Below are 7,250 nucleotides of genomic sequence, written 5' to 3'. Positions count from 1 at the left end.
ACCCGCAAACGAAGAGGAAGAGACGCACCTTGCACTCCACGGATACCACTTTACTATCCCAGCAGCGCGAAGAAGTCCCCGCCACCCCCTCAGGAGCCCAAACAATGAGAGACTGTGCAACTCAGCCAATGAAGGGCCACTATACTTCGAACTCCCAGTTTACTCCAATAGATTTTTTTGTTTATGAAAGCCCCTCGCAACGCCCCCCTTTCCTCTATAAAAGCGTGTTTCTCTCCTTTGTTCTGAAGACTTGCCTATGGTTTTGCCATAGCTAGCTGGGGTGCAATGGCAATTCTCTGCTTTTCCCATATAAACCCATTTTTTGCTGGTAAAGTAACCAACAGGGTTTTTTGGTTTTGCTTTTTTAAGATTAACAATAATTACATTACGGAGTGAGAGCATTTAGTTAAAAGAAGTGAGGCATGAGGCTCTCTAGGAGCACAGAGGCAAAGCACCTCACTCGGAGGGGTGGTGGACAGAGCTTCTCAGAGGAGCTTGCACCCCAGTCCAGAAGGCTGAGTAGGATTTAGCCCGATTAAAAAAACGGGGAATGGAGTACCGGGCAGAGGAAGCACCGTGTTTGAAGATTTGGAAGCGAAGGAGAGAGCAGCAATGCTTAGAAGTGCCCCTAGCTTAGCGTAGGTGGGGGGGTTGGGAGAAGCGGTAAGAAGGAAGGTTAAGCAGAGATCAGATCATGAAAAGGAACTCCGGCTTTATCTGTCAGCAGGAGAAGCCATTAACTGTAAACAGGAAAGTGATGGAGGCTGCACTGGACTGAAAATACAAGAGGAGAAGCCCGTCAGAGGAGGCCGCTGCAGCGACTAGGATGGGAAGAGAGGAAGGCCTAAACTAATGGGAGGGTCTTGAGCTTAGAGGGGTGTGGACAAATAGCAGAGATATTAAAGAGGCTGCTGTGTAAGGTCAGGAATGAGTAGACACCTGGGTTTCTGGTTTGGGCAACGTAGCAGGTGATAGTTCTCGCGGAGGTGAGGCCTGAGGGAGAAGGAGCAAACTTGGTGTTTGGGGGGGCCCTTGGGGAGTGAGTATGGGCGGTGCCAGCAATAATGAATGATCAGCTTACTGTTGGCCACATTGCCTCCGATAGGCTTCTGAGTGAGCCAGGCTGGGACATCCGAGAGCTCAGGATCCAGCAGAGAGATCCCAGCTAAAGAGAGATGTGCGGAAATCATCAACATGGAAAGCTTCTGGGAGTAGCTGAAATTACTCATTTATTATCTCATTAAATCTCCACAACTCTGTGAAGTAGGTTAAAAAAAAGACCCACGGGCATATAATAATTGGATGACAGACCCAGGCTTGTCTGTCTGACTTTCAAATCACTCTTTCCTCTTCTCCTCGCTGCCTTCTGGGTGGTATGTCGAGAGGCTGGAAGAAGCAGTTGTTTCTGTGATCATGGTTTTGGTACGTTCCTGAGTTCACTCCAGACCAAACCTGCTGTAGTTTCTGGAAATACAAATAATAATAAAACATGTCTGCCACCGTCAAAGCAGGGTAAGAGGGACAGAAAGACAACAGGTCATTTCGATATAATATAGTAAAGGCAGTGACAGAGGTGTATTTGTCACCACTTTGGAGAATCAGGAAGGGCTCCGGCCTCAAAAGTCTTGATAAAAGTGTAGGTCCAATCATGTCTGCTCATCAGACTAAATGGAGTTTGTGAGTGGAGAAAGGGGTGGAGAGGTGAGGCTTTTGCCTGAGGGAACTCACTCGGAGGAGAGATTATGCCAGGGGATACTTGGCAAAGAAGGGACAATGAAAAGAGAAGACAGCAATCCCCGGGCAGGAAATAGAAGGAGAGGCTCCTAGTGGACTGTCTCACTCAAAACATCAGAGCCATAGCTCAGTGGCATTCTCATGGCCTCTGGGAGTTCTAATATTCTTCCCCAGCCTCCCTGCAAAAAAAAAAAAAAAAAAAATGTTTTTGGGGGGCCAGTAAAGCCCAGTCATCTCCAGAATTTGGTCATGGATTTTGCTAGCAAGCTTGGATGGATTAGCAATTGTAAACTCATTTGTAAACACTGTGATCTCCGCGATGGGCCTGACGTGTTCACTGTGAGACTCCCGGTACACTGGCTGGCAAAGGAACATTTCAGTAAGCATGAACCTTGGCTGAGTTAAAGCTAAATGTTTATCAAAATATATGTATTCTGTATATCAGAATATCAAAAAGTTTTCCTAAAATATACATTGTAAATCTGCATAATAATATTTCCTAAAATATATATTGTAAATCTGCTAATAGATTTACCATGTTTAAGTTGTTTTTTTTTTTTTTAAGATTTTATTTATTTATTTGACACAGAGAAAGCACAAGTAGGCAGAGCAGCAGGCAGAGAGAGAGGGAGAAGCAGGCTCTCCACCAAGCAGGGAGCCGGACACGGGGCTCGATCCCAGGACCCGGGGATCATGACGTGAGCCAAAGGCAGCCGCCCAACCGACTGAGCCACCCAGGCGCCCCTCCATGTTGAAGTTTTTTGGTCTTCCTCGTAGAAGCCAGAGCCCTGAGTTGCCCATTGAGGAACCTCTGATGGCAATATTCATGGCCATCACCTAGTTTCTATCCAAATGACTTTGGGTGGTCTTTGTGATGTTACTCATAACCACATGACCTGATTTAGAATCAATCTTCTGTTAAAAAGAACGCCACAGGGCGCCTGGGTGGCTCAGATGGTTAAGCGTCTGGCTTCGGCTCAGGTCATGATCCCGGGGTCCTGGGATCGAGTCCCGCATCGGGCTCTCTGCTAGGCAGGGAGCCTGCTTCTCCCTCTGCCTCTGCCTCTCTCTCTCCCTCTCTGACTCTCATGAATAAATAAATAAAACATTTAAAAAAAAAAAAAAGAACGCCACAAACCCAAAATGGAACCACACAAACCAAGTTACCAAACCAAGACTTAATATCTAATCTAGTTGCAGTTCCAATCTCCTCCAGATATGTAGTCTTCATGGGACAGTCGGGAATTTTCTGATAAGCACCAATCAGGTAATCTGTCACATGGACTCACCATCCCCAGAAGGAAAACGAGGTAATCCACCTCAAAAGATTCCCCCGCCCTTCCCCCTAAGGGAAGGTTACCTTACCTGGAATAATCCTCTCTTTTTCTTTTGTTAATAACTTCCTTGTCCCACCCTCCTTCCTATAAAAACCTTCCATTATGTACAACTTCTCTGAGCTTCCTTTTACCTGCCGGATGAGATGCTGTTGGATTGATGAATTATTTAATAAAGCCAATTAGATCTTCCACTTTACTCATTTGAATTTTGTTTTTAACACTTCTAATCAAATTCATAATCCATTGTTTCTTTTGAACTATTTTATAGTTTGGCTGCCAGCATACTAGCGCTAACACACTGGGGGATGTGACGACAAGTCTTAACTAGAAAGAAATAAACATTTGGTTTTTTTTGTTTTTGTTTGAAGAGATAAAACAGTTGTAATGAAATCCTCAAGAAGTAGTCACTTGAGCACTGAACCTTTGCCTGGGCACCATCAAAGTCAAAGTTAACATTAAGTATTCAACAAACTCAGTAGTCATGTATTTTTCTATATAAGACTCCTACTGAGTGACTTACCTATGTTTTTTAGCACTTGCCTCTATTTCCAAGCATCTTTGAATATTATAACTGCTACAGTCAAATGGCCACAAAATGTGGGCACGTCATTCAAATTATTAAGATAACTGTGGCTGATAAAGGACTAGACAAATGATGTTATAACAGCCTTTGGGGAGGTCAGAGAAAACAAATACCAATGAATAAGGTATGCTTGCTGCTGAAATATTGGAATAGAGAAATGAGAGAATTATTATTTATGGTGTCTTTTTAAACATATAAGGCCTTCCAAGGTTATACCTTCATTACATATTATGGAAATAAACAAAGACCACCCAAATAAGAAAAATCAAAGGCTATATTTTCAGAACTTGAACAACCACCATCACTTGGCATTTGGATGGATTGGCAGGCAGGGGAGTGGGAGTGCTTTATAAGTTAAAAAAAAAAAGAAAAAAGCAGGGGGACTTCAAGTATGTTCTGATTGGAAATTATTGGCATGGGAAAACAGGAGGCAGGCTAACTAGAAGTGGAATATCTTGCAAGATTGGATTGGAGAGCATACTGATCTTTTTTTGGTTAGTTCCAAGTTAGAAACCTGGCCACTCTGGGCAGGTTGCTGTAGAGGTTGTGAGTCAGAATCCAATTGTCATATATGGTCTGGCCATTATCTGTGTGTGTATGCAGCTTCTCAGCATTAAGATTTCAGAGCTTTCCCAGAATGAACTCAGTATAGCTATCATATGCTGGAACCCACACTCTAAAGGAGTAATACCAGTCTGCTGATCCTGAGTAATTGCCACATTCGTGTTGGAACTATGCATTAACTATACAGCAAGCATTCTCAATGAGGGCAATATCAGGAGGAGTGGTTCTTGGGGGCAAAAATAAATAAATAAATAAATTACTCTTCTTATATATGAAGCACAGATATATAGGGAACATATAGTACATAAAGAAACGTACATTGTATCTCCGGTCTTTAAGTTTCATGGGGAGTTGGTAGAAAAAAAATATCTAAAATAGTAAAACTGGTCTGGAGTGGGGAAGGGTAGAGAATTAAAAAAAAAAAAAAAAATGAGAGACATGCTATAGAGCCTTTGTAAATGCTTCTACCTAAAACTATTCTTTCCAGCCACCGAGCTAAATAGCATCCGACCATCCCTCTTAGACTGCATTTGCCTTGCAATCTCTGGCTCTTCAAACTTTTTCCCAGTTGGTTTAGTTTCTGTTTGAAATACTACAACTACTGTCCTTTCTTCTCTCAAAGCATGGGGAATATCACCAGAATAAAGCTCTCTGCATACACCCATAGCAAAGACTCCCATGTGGTATCATTAAGAAGATCCAATTTTCCACAGAGTACTCTTTTCCATGCCGTATCTCCTTTATGAAGAGCCGCTCAAGCAGCAGAAACCAGATGCCAGTCCAGAAAGTATATGATGAGAGGAATGAAGTTGAACTCCACCATCCTGGCAAGAAAAAGGAGAGTCATAAATGAAGAATTCTAAGCTTAACCCGCTAAAATTACACAATAAATTGGGGCGCCTAGGTGGCTCAATTGGTTAAGCCTCCGACTCTTGATTTCAGATGGGGTCATGATCTCAGGGTCCTGGGATCCAGCCCCATGTTGGGCTCCCTCTCAGCGGGGAGTCTGCTTCTCCCTCTCCCTCTACCCCGTCCCCCGCTCACCCACGCACAGGCACTCTCTCTCTCTCAATAAATAAATAAAATATTTAAAACAAATAAGTAAATACATACATAAATAAATAAAATTACATGATAAACTTTGAACTACTCTAGGTAAAAAGAAATGACTGTCCACCTAAAAATGGTTAAGATGATAAATTTTATGTTATATATATTTTACCACAAATTAAAAAAAATAGAAATTGGGGTGCCTGGGTGGCCCAGTCGTTTAGCGTCTGCCTTTGGCTCAGGTCATGATCCCGGGGTCCTGGGATCAAGGCCCGCATAGGGCTCCCTGCTCAGCGGGAAGCCTGCTTCTCCCTCTCCCACTCCCCCTGCTTGTGTTCCCTCTCTCGCTGTCTCTCTGTCAAATAAATAAATAAAATCTTTTAAAAAAAGAAAAAACATGGGGGTGCCTGGGTGGCTCAGTCATTAAGCATCTGCCTTGGGCTCAGGTCATGATCCTCGAGTCCCCGGATCGAGCCCCACATCGGGCTCTCTGCTCAGCGGGGAGCCTGCTTCTCCCTCTCCCACTCCCCCTGCTTGTGTTCCCTCTCTCGCTGTCTCTCTCCCTGTCAAATAAATAAATAAAATCTTAAAAAAAAAAAAAGAAAAAAAGAAAAAACAGAAATGACAGACTTAGTTTTCATGCTAGTCCATTACAAGCACGGACTCTTTTCTCCCCCCTTATTATTATAATCCAGAAAACAGTACACAACAAAATCAGGAAGCCCTCTGACGTAGGACTTTCTGATTATGTGATTTACCACTCAGAAGAGAATGGGGGGGTCCCTCCCATGGCCAATGACATCTCTCTTCTTAGTTTAGCTTGGGACCCTTAGCCATGTTCTACTGGTCCTGTGACTTATTCCCTTCCATTATAGCAACCACAGCACCCCCCCCCGCCCCGCCGGCCACTCCACCCCACCACTAACTCCAGTCTCATAAATACGTGTCGCCAGCAGCACACCCGCCACATGTTTAAAGTCTGGGAAACACTAAGGAGGAGAGGTCACCATAGCCACAGCCACGTTGTGAGAATGTGGTTTTAAGGATCTCAAACACATTTGCTCGTAAAGCCATAGAATTATTTCTTAAGTCAGGGACTAAAATAAGCAAATTCTCCAAATTAAAAGAAAACAAAACCAACAAAACCACAGACTCCAAAGGACACCGGTAACAGAAGAGCATAGAAGTCTCCTCCCACTTAGGCTGGTGTCTAGTCTAACAGGTAGCAAAAGGCCTTTCCTGACCACCAAGTGTGACAAGAACCCCTTATTTAGTATTATTGTTAACTGGGGCAAGGAAAACACCCCAAACCACAGCTGAGAAACAGTTTTTAGAGAGTTATAGTGAAGTACAAATCAACATGATGAAATTCTTTTATGACAAGCTTCACAAAGGGAAGCACCTGGCCAATGAATTACGCAACATGGAGCTTATTGACCTTCATCCCCTCTCCAGTTGTTCTCTCTCTTACCCATCCAGCATATACTACTGCCTGATTCTCACACCTGAAGTTGAAGCATGACCTGGTTCCTTTCTCTGGCAAAAACTTGGCAGTGGCTCCCTAGTATGTGCTGAATATTGAATTTGAGACTGAAGAATATTCCACAACTGATCTTTATTTCCCAACACTCTCAAACACCCTATATCCTGGTAAAACTAAACCTAATAGATATTCCCTGAAGATCCTCCAATTTTCTCATTCAGCCTTTGAGTGCAGTTATTCCTCTGGCTCAAAATTTCTTCTTTCCTTATATCTAAGTCCATAAAATTACCCAGCTAGCTGTCTATCTTTTATGTATCTCTTGGTAGATATTTTGTTGTAAGTAAGTTCCATCTAGAACACAAGCAGAATAATCTTCCAAACTATGGTTGTTAGGAAAAGCAGAAAATCGGACAGAAACAGATGAGGTCAATGTTAAAGGTAACCTGCAAAGTGAGTTTTAATCTGGATTTTAAAGGAGGTGAGATGTGAGATTTGGCTT

General features: G+C 43.0%; 1 pseudogene; it reads right to left on the bottom strand.

The window, feature by feature from the left end:
• Positions 1–3,233: 3,233 nt before the first annotated feature.
• LOC110592122 lies at positions 3,234–4,898 on the bottom strand (annotated as a pseudogene).
• Positions 4,899–7,250: the final 2,352 nt, after the last annotated feature.

Source organism: Neomonachus schauinslandi, chromosome 3, assembly GCF_002201575.2.
Source record: "Neomonachus schauinslandi chromosome 3, ASM220157v2, whole genome shotgun sequence".
Classification (NCBI taxonomy): domain Eukaryota; kingdom Metazoa; phylum Chordata; class Mammalia; order Carnivora; family Phocidae; genus Neomonachus; species Neomonachus schauinslandi.
The sequence above is the reverse complement of the archived record's forward strand: the minus strand, read 5'-3'. Positions and strand labels throughout refer to the sequence as shown.